Genomic DNA, 10,499 nt, shown 5'->3' on the forward strand with positions numbered 1-10,499 from the left:
AGTAGTGTCTTCCAAAAGAATATTCTGCATACAAAATGCTGGACTGATTAATATCATCAATGCTCCAAGCAATGGCTCTCCCGTGCCGTTTCAAAATAGAAATCAGCTGAGCTTCCTATGATGCTATAAGTGTGCTGCCACAATGAAAGATAATATACCATTTTCACCAAGGAATACATACTTCAAATGCTCAGGTAGAGGCTTTAAATCAAGTACGAATGAGTCCTCAATGGATGGATTTGGAACTTAGATATGATGGTTAGGCATTTCTATAGACTCAAAATGGTTCATGTAATTTCCACAACATTCTTTTTCCTCATATTCGGATAGCTCTTCAATTGCCATATCATTACTGGTAAAATACCCATGGTACGACATTTATCCAAATGCTCCTGCGCGAAAACATCAATAACATCGAGTAAGTAGCATTTAACAGTATCACCCATATAAAAAACATCATTTAAGTGCATAGTAAGTTCTCTTTTTTCAATATCATTTAAAACACAGTCGGTGGAAAGAAATGGGTGGCCAAGATTGATGAAAGCATCTTTTTCATCTTTATAATATAAAATGATGAAGTGAATTTGTCTACTCTCACAAACATGTTTTCCATAATTCCATTAGGATGCATGGTAGATCGATCAACAATGTATAATGTGATGGTGGTAGGTCTTGCTTCGACAATTCAAAATTTTGTAAAAATTGATAACATCATTAGATTATTGCTAGCACCCTAATCACATAAATCTTTCCCTATGAATTTATCACCAATTTGCAAGGAATAGTAAATCTCACTAGATCTTTAAGATTTGGTGGTAATTGAATTGTAGCCATAACACTACGCCCTACGGTAAAAACGACAATCTCAAATTCTCCAAGTCTTCTCTTATTGAAAAGAAATTCCCTCATGAATTTGATGTAGTTTGGGTTTTTCTCTAATTCCTTAATCAACATATTATTCATTGTTAGTTGTCAGATACATCAATGAAAGCCTTATACTATTGATCCTCCTTTGTCTTCTTGAAACATTGAAGGAATGGTGGAGGCATCATTGATTCTGGCTGATGTGACATTGGAGTTGGTGACATATATATGAGTATTATTATCGACATTGGTTCTAGATTATTGCAGTATCCTCATTCTCTTGCTCTGGCATCATCCGCAAATGTGTCTATGTCAACTTCCTTGGTTTTACCTTTTCCATGCATGGTAGTTGGTCCAGAATTCTTCTTGGGCTCCTCGACAGGCATCCTAGTATAAATTCCACTCCATGTAGTAATGCCTTTGCAATGCTTTTTTCCTTATTGCTTGGGAATTTCAATATTGATGGGCAATTTTCGTTGTAATCAATTACTTAGAATAATTGCCATTTGCTCATTTGATTATCCAAAGCCCTTAAGAACGCTGATTGACTTGCCATGTACTCTTTCATTAAGGCTTCGATAGATGATAGAGTGAAAGTTTGTGTTGAATATTGTCCTTGATAAGGTTGCCTTTACTGCGGTTGTGTAGCTTGATTTTGTCCTTGTGGCTGTAACATCGTTTGCTGCTAATTGTAATGCTGATGTTGTTAATGTTGTTGCTATGGATTGACAACATTATAAATTCTCCAAGATATATTAGGATGGTTGCGAGAGTTGGCATTGTAGGTGTTTCCAAAGCATTATCATTCCTTTGGTAGTTTTACACGTAAAAGACTGACTCGGGATTTTGAGCGCATTATCAAAGTTGTGATTATCTCCATAATAAACATAAGAAATGATAGATGAAACTTTTACCTCGTACATTCCTATGGTTTTTGCAACTTTTTCACCATGTCTGTAAATGTTGAAATTTAGGGTGCCATAGAGTTAAACGCATCAGAATCCACTGTTGCAACATTGCGTTGGCTAAACATGTACCTCCTATTTGGGTACTGACAATCATTGGTTGATATCCTTTCCAGAATATCATAGGCTTCATAATATGTTTTGTCAAAAAAAGTTCCGTTTACTGAAGCATAAACTACCATACAAGTGTGTATGTTCAGCCTATTGTAGAACATCTCCATTTGAGTCCAATGTGAAAACCCATGCATCAAACATTTTTAAAGGAAATCCTTGAATCTTTCCCATGCCTCATACAAGCTTTCATCTTCCAACAGTTTGAATGAATTAAGGTCATTTTAAAGTTTGGCATTCATATTGGGTTGGTTAAAATCAGAGCAAAAACATTTGTGTTAGCTCATTCTAGGATGCTATATCACCATGCGATAGTGAATTCAACCATGCTTTAGCCTTATCTTTCAGCGAATAAGGGAATAACTTTAGCTTCAACTCTTCCACAGAAACACGTTGCTGAACAAACGAGTCGCAATCCTCTATAAATGCTAGTAAATGTGCTCAAGGATCTTCAGTGCTGGACCCTTAATACTGTCACATGGATTGCAACATTTGAAACACGACCAGCTTCAATTCAAAATTCGTAGCATTAATCACTGGTTGCACTATGCCAGTATATAAATCATTGAGTATTGGCACTACATGTTTTTGGATGGGTCAGTTGCGTTCATCCATATTGCAAAATTAATGTCCTACTCAATTTCTAGCAGACAATTCAACATCATTATCATTCTACAGCGGAGACAGAATATCGTTCCCTTGTCTAGCCATAGATGCTCGATTTATTACAGCTTCTCTAAAACATCTTCTAAAGGTTCTTTCTATCTCTAGATCGAATAGATTTAAATCATTTCCACTTCAGGGAATACTACTAGAAATAAAGATGTAAGTATCTACAAAAAAAAACAAATGAGCAACTAATTAATAAACTCTAAAGTAAAACTGTTGCACACCGACAATGGTGCCAAACACATGATGCTAGCTATATGCTATAGCGAAAGTGCAAGTATACATTATTGTCCAAATAATAAAGTGGTAACAAATTATTGGTACGAATGTCGAACCTGTAGGGAGCAAGTTTCTTACAGTAGAGTTAAAGTAAAACAAAGAAGAGTTGAAGTGATGAGTGACAAATAAGAGTAAAATGTGAGTTTATCAATGTTAAAGAGCAGGGAAATGCCACAACAATTAATGAATCATTCTAATAAAATGAACCCTATATGCTATTATATTTGGGTTACTTAACACATTATTAATGCTGAAGTACTACACTTATGAGTTACGTTAAGATTAATTCACAATATTGAACTTATATTTCTCATTAAAAAACCATATGTGCATAATCATAGGTAAGTAGACCCATATATTTAATGGTTTATGTTTTTTGGTTTAATTGGGTTGGATTTGGACCCAATTAGCCATAAAAGAGGAATTTTAAATATGAGAAAAATTAAGGAGGACTAACGGTGTAATTAGACTACTAAAAGAAAAAAGATGATATTTTTGGCTTTTAAGTGTGTTTTGGACGTGGAGTTCCCATATCTTATTCTTCATTTCTAATTTATTCCTCCTCCACAGCTAGAGCAAATTCAAGGTAAGTGTTTGGGGTTCTTCAATACACCTCTAAGCTTCAAATATTAATCCATAATCTTCCTCTTCTCGATGTTATTCTAAGAATCATTGTCTTTATTTTTCTTGTTTGAGCAAAAATGGTGGAAAATCAACAAATTCAAAATGGAAAGTGTTTGATAGATAAAGGAGCTTCATTATAAGATCTTAGTATCAAGGTAGTATGTTTCTAATTCTTTGGAGTATTAAGCTTTCATAAATTTAAAGTATTTGCTAAGATTTGTAAAGTTGAATAGATTAGGGTTTAAATTTGATCTCAAGATTAAAAGATGTTTTAGGTGTTAATAATGCGTTTTATGACATGTAAGGACCCAAGTTAACTGTATAAAACTTTAGTAAATGATTTAGAATCAAACTATGGCCTCTAGGATGAGTTTTAAGTACTTTTTAAGCGTAAATATCTATTTTAGGGTTTGAGTATAGATACTAGGATGAACAATATCAATACTGAATGAATTGGGGCAAAAATTAGGGATTTGATTGGCAATATCAATACTACGATGGGGAGTATCGATACGTCCCTTGCAATATCAATACTTAGGGTGTCAGTATCGATACTGAGGTCTTTTTTCACAAAAAATGCAGTTTTGGTACCAATACTCATAGGGGTATCGATACTTGACCCTAGGGTATCAATGCTGCAAGTAGAGTATTGATACTACTCACTTTGGATGGTTAGATTTGACTACTTTAAGGCCTGTAAGAGCTAAGTACAATCCGTAGTAGTAAGATTCAATCCATGAGAGACATAAATGACTAAACACTCTTAGAAATACTTGTAGGAGTAGGTTACAACAAATGTAGCCATATTAAATGTAATATGTTGAAGTATCTTCCTTCGATGATGTATACAGATAGTTGGGATCGATGATCATTCATGAGATATCTAATAAGTGGTACAATGAATATGTCAGATTCAGTGGTAGCGAAAAGTATGAGCTTTGAGAATATTAGTGAAGCAAGGAAGATTAAGCCATTCTTTTAAGTTCAAGAGGTTCTAAAGGGGAGTACGATAAATCAAATAGAGTACAACTACTTAGAAATGAACCCGATCCAGATATTGGGGTAGCCAGTTCGACAGTTAATAAATAAGCCTTCGCATAACATTCTAGATAGGAGAATGAAAGAGATAGCGACTAGTAAGAGGATGACTTTACATAGTGAGTACAACTATGTTAGGGTATACCCAAGTTACTTTAGTTACCTAGTGGGGGCATTGCTAGTGCACGAGGTATTTCAGGGGCTAACTAGGGTGTGAGACCCGAACGCATGTAAGGAATGGGTTAGCGATGTCAGTGTTATATGGTATGTACATCTTAGATATACATGGGTAGTTTTGTCAGTTAAGTACAGTCAGGTAAGCTCCGATACATGTAAAATTTTTTTTCGTACCCCAAGGCTATTTTGTATTCAAGGTAGGTTGGGGTGTTGTTCTAAGATGCACGTAAAATTCCTTCGACCACACACCAGACCTACATCATGTTTGTTTGTTTCAATCGTGAATGTATAGTCCTATCAGTCCAGTATATAAGATATATTAAAGCTTGTCTTGTAGTCTATGTGAGACTGAGCCAATGCTTTAGTTGTGTGGGAATTGTATCGATGCTATGTGACATCAATACACATTTAGTGATCTATTTGATGACTAGGAGATCATTCAGTATATTTTTTGGGAATTGCACCGATGCTATGCGATATTGGGTTCCCTCAGTAACTAAGATCTGATGGCTAAGTGAAACCATATACTAGTCAGGGTGCATTTAAATAATTCACATCATGGTCAGGTTTGCATTCAGATAATGCATAGTATGTTCGGATTCACATTCACAAAATGCACATAAGTATCAATGTCATATTTAGATAATGTGTAGCCAGTGCATTCATTAGTGTAAGAGACACTTCAGTGGTGTACTCACGGCAAGGCCCTTAGCAAGGACTAAGGGAAGCGTGAGTCCCTTACTTCATTGATAGAACAGAAAAGTCTTAAGTAGGTAGCACTCGATCTAGATCATGTATGTACCTACTGCTTAGTATCATGTCTTCAACATGCTTATGTTTATAAAATTCTTATTCTGTTCTAGATTAACGATTATGTAATACCCCAAAATTCTGGTTAGTGACCAAAATATAAAATCTAAAAGTTTAGTAGCTAAAGTGTAAATTTTGGAAAAGTTTAGTAACCAAAAGGGTATTTTTTAAAAGTTTAGGGACTAAAAGTGTAATTTTCAAACATTATGTATTTTGGCCCTGTAAATGAATAGTTCTCCCCAAGAATGATGTTTTGGTGGGAGTCATATTTTTGATCTGAAATTTATGTTAAAAGCTTTATAGTGTTTAAGTATGGTAAAAATTTGATAAATCAGGTCAAATAGAAATTTTGGGAAAATTTGAAGGTTATTAAATTAAACTTGGAAATATTATTTCCATATTTTGAAATGATGAAAAATAATATGATCATTGGATTTGAGAATTTATTTCCATGTTCAATTTAGACCGTTGGATGAAAATGAAATGATTGAAATTTATGGAAAATTGCATAGATAAAGTTGTCAAGGGCATAATATTTTGTTCATCTTTCACTTTGGAATATGATAAGTGTTGTGTGGCTTGGTATAGACGTAATTATCAAATTTCATTAATGGTAAATGTCGAGACATTTCTCTGCCTGGCGACGGAGAGTTCAAATAGTACACCTCAAGGGGTGTAACTAGTCTCGAAAAAGTAAGTATTTATCCTTCATGAATCAGATTTAATACCAAGGTGTAGAGTCTCCACCAATATTTTATTTTGTGAGATTGGTCACCAAAATGTTATATTACTTTAATAAAATTCCTAAGAATATTAGTAAAATAATACAACTCTGGTCTATTTACCAGAAAAATGAGTTCGGGAGTCGGTTACGTATAGGGAAGGATTAACACCCCCATAACGCCCAAAATTTGTACCAGTATTTATTAATTAGTTTCTTTGCAATAAATTATAAATTTGTAATTAATTTAATTTACAAATAATTTAATATAAATAAATATAAAATATTTAACATAGATACCATTAATCTTATTATAAAATTATACTATAATTACAAGTTATATAAAGTAATAATCTTAAAATATAAATATTAATTAATTATATAATATACTAATTATTAAAAATTAATACACAAAATATTTATATTAATTAATCTTAATTTAAAACAATCCTAAAATTATGGACTAATTATATAATTTACCTTAATTTATTAATACGAGATAAAAGTAGAATTAATTAAATTATATATATACGGTTAAGGACTAAAATAAAATTAAATAATATTTGAAAATTGAATAATAATATGCGAAAACATGCTTTTAGTACTAAATTGAAGGATTACAAAATTACAGGGACCTCAGATGGGATTTTCCCATACCCAATTTAGCACCGACACTCTCTCCCCAAAACGACATTGTTCAGGGAGGGGTATATATAGACCCTAAACTGGTTTTAAGAGGCTTTAAGCCTCATTTCATCAAATTTCTTCTCTCTTAGAGAGAGAAGCTATCGTCCCTCTCTAAGATTCCCTCACCGGAGGGAATCCGACCACCGTCAACCACTGTATGTCAGCACCGACACCCACCATTGGCAACCACTTACGGTGGTCAGAATTTACCCGAATACACCAAAATGAAACCCTAATCATCCTAAAACAAAATCCTACAACCGTTTCTCCAAAATAGCCTTAATCAATGTAGATATAAGATTTATACCTTTGAAACTTGGCTTCTCCGGTGGCGGTTGAAATCTCCGATGACTGTAAGACTTCCCTCTCTGTCTTTTTTATGATTTTTCTGTGGTTTGGGTTATTTCCTTGGCTTGTTCTTCGTTGTTCTCTTCTTTGTAGGTGCATCCCTATTTATAGGGGGTTTCGATGCTCCCTTTGGACCGGTTAAAAGACCGTACCCTGGCGAGTTACCAGAGCTACGGTGGTGACTCAGCCTAGGGGTGGTGAGCTATGTGGTAGAGAGGCTGAGTGCATTTAATGCACTCAGATCATGTGAATCCGACGAGGACGCTGCAACTATGTGGCTACTTTTGGTTGGAGCATTCGGCGTCGAGGACATCATCACCTTTGTGGTGCCGCCGGAATAGCCCTAGGGTTACAATCAGTACCCTAGAGTTTTGCTGGTGCCTTTTGGATCGTTAGATCTCCTCTGATTGAGTGGCTGTGGAGGAACGACTGCTACTGCTAGGGTAAAAATGCTAACTGATGAAAGAGATGAGCATTCCATCTTCATCTGGATCGAATGGTTGGGAAAGCTTATGGCACTGGAACATTTGTGAAACTCTAAACCGAACTTGGGTCCGCTTCTTGAGCATGCTGGGCTGCTCGGGTGGGATTTAAGCCTGAATCGAGTCTGGGTCTGCTGGATATGTTGTAATTGGGCTTTGGGTTGTAACTTATTTTGCATTTGGACCTTCATATTGTAATCGAACCTCCAGACTTAATGTGCATTTGGGCCTGTAAAATTGTAATAATTAATTATAATAATATAATAATATTTATTACAATATTTATAACGTATATATAAAATAAATGTCACTCAGACAAAAACTAATGTCGAAAACTGCCCCTCTTTGCTTATTTTTGTGTTAACAAGAATAAAGCAAAGATAAAAAGATAAGAAGTTTTCATCGAGTGATTTTTTATTTGATAAAAATTCGTTCCACTACTCTTCCGTGGAGATAGAACTTTTGATCTGATCTTGCTTCACTACTCTTTTATGAAGGATTGATTGCATTGCTTGTTTCCACTACTCTTCCAAGGAGATCAGATTGACTTGAAAGAATCTATTTCACTACTCTTCCGTGAAGATCAAATTCAAGGTTGATTTGCTTCCACTATTCTTTCGTGGAAATCAAATTTCGGGATTGATCGAATTTCTAAAAAAACCTGCAAATGTTATTTTGTGTTTTCCATCATGCATTTATAAATGTCATGATCCTATTTATTCCTAAAATGTGTGTAATGACAAAATTTCGGGGTATCTTATTTTTCTTCGAACAAGGACCCCCTTTTTGTTGTCCATTATTGACTTAGTCTCATCATGGGTGCTGCAAATATAATCATTTTATCTCAATCGATCGTCTTGATCCTTTTTGGTTGAACCTAAACTTGTCTTTTTTCTTCTTGAATTCCATTTGACAAATCATTCAATTAATGAAAAATATTTCAGATCATCATTAAGTATCTGAAACCTCCTATGCACTTCAATGTTTCATGTATCATGCCACCATATGTTAAAACATTGCTAGCCTCAGAATGACTGCATTTTTCAAAGACTTTTTGTGCAATAATACACCATGATTTTATGTACTTCAAATTAAACTACATGTTTTAAATTTTCAAAGCAAGATTTTTTACAAAAAGAACTTACAAGAAAACGTTTCTTTTTATTCATGCAAAGAATTTACATGGCAAACTTTTACTTGTAAAGACAAAGTAGGTGTCTTCAAACACTAATAGCATAAATGCTCTTGAATTGGCACACCATAAAGTGATTCGAGTGTAGCTTCTGTCGAAAGGTTCTTGAAATTATGATGAAGGTATGGAATTCCTCAAATCCTTCTTTCCTTTCATGCAAAATACCTTTTAACTGCATATGAATTTACTGGATAAGGTAATTCATGTCCATCCATTTCAGCAAGGATTAAAGCTCCTCCGAAAAAACCTTTTTTACAACATAAGGTCCTTCCCAATTTGGCATCCATTTTTCTCGGAAATCATTTTGAAAAGGTAAAATCCTTCTGAGTACAAGATCCCCTACGTAAAATTCTCAGAGGGGAACTTTTTTATCATGTGCTCGTATCATTCTCTTTTGATACATCTTACCATGACAAATTGCTTTCATTTTTTTTCTTAATCAAATTCAACTGGTCATATCTGGTTTGTACCCACTCTACCTCATCTAATTTTACTTCTGATAAAACTCGTAATGAGGAAATTTCTACCTCAATAGGTAAAACTACTTCTACCCATAGGTTAATGAAAATGGAGTTGCCCCAGTCAATGTCTGAAGTTCAATAGGCTAACAGCGCAAATGGTAGTTTCTCGTGCCAATCCTTATAGGTTTCAGTCATCCTCTTTATAAGCCGCTTGATATTCTTATTAGCTGCCTCAACCGCTCCATTCATCTTTGGCCGATAACTAGTGGAAATATAATACTTTATCTAGAATTGTTCACAAATTGATTTCATCATTTTGTTGTTCAGATTCAAAGCATTGTCGGTAATAATTATCTATGGAATACCATATCAACAAATTATATATTTTTTCAAGAATTTATAAGCTGTGGACTGAGTAATGTTCGCATAAGAAGTTGTTTCTACCCATTTGGTAAAATAGTTTGAAGCTTTTGCAAAATTTTGTCCTATAACATCTATGCCCCACATAGAGAATGGCCAAGGAGCTGTCATTACATGCAATGGATGAGGAGGAGTATGATTCCTGTCTCCGTAAATTTGACACTTGTGACACTTTCAGGCATAATTGATACAGTCTGTTTCCATAGTTGACCAATAGTATCCAAATCTCATAATTTGTCTAACCATTGTATGTCCATTACCATGAGTACGAAGAACCCCCTCGTGTACTTCTTCAAGAATTAATTTAGCTTCCTTGGTATCCACACATCTCAACATGACTTGATCCAGGATCTTTTTTTACAAGACTTCCTCTTCGATTATATACCCTGATGCCATTCTTCGGATAGTTCTCTTATCATTTTCAGTGGCTTGTTCGGGATAATTCTAATATATGATATATTACAAAATATCATAATACCAAGGTTTCTCTTCTTCTTCTTCTTCTTCTTCTTCAATTTTAAGACAATGAGCTAGATATTAATAAGCCTACATTTCAATAGGCATCATACTTGCATGTTCATTTACTTTAAATGTGGCTGCCAAAGTTGCCAAGGCATCTGCCATTTGATTTCTTCTCTGGGGATGTAATCA

General features: G+C 34.4%; 1 non-coding gene across 1 annotated transcript; it reads left to right on the forward strand.

Moving 5' to 3' along the window:
• The first annotated feature begins 2,066 nt into the window (after positions 1 to 2,066).
• On the forward strand, positions 2,067 to 2,173 carry LOC120214607. Its single transcript, XR_005524885.1, has one exon. It is a non-coding gene; the product is annotated as a small nucleolar RNA R71 (small nucleolar RNA).
• Positions 2,174 to 10,499: the final 8,326 nt, after the last annotated feature.

The sequence above is a fragment of the Hibiscus syriacus genome, unplaced genomic scaffold (assembly GCF_006381635.1).
Source record: "Hibiscus syriacus cultivar Baekdansim isolate YM2019G1 unplaced genomic scaffold, ASM638163v2 tig00110076_pilon, whole genome shotgun sequence".
In the NCBI taxonomy this organism is placed as follows: Eukaryota; Viridiplantae; Streptophyta; class Magnoliopsida; order Malvales; family Malvaceae; genus Hibiscus; species Hibiscus syriacus.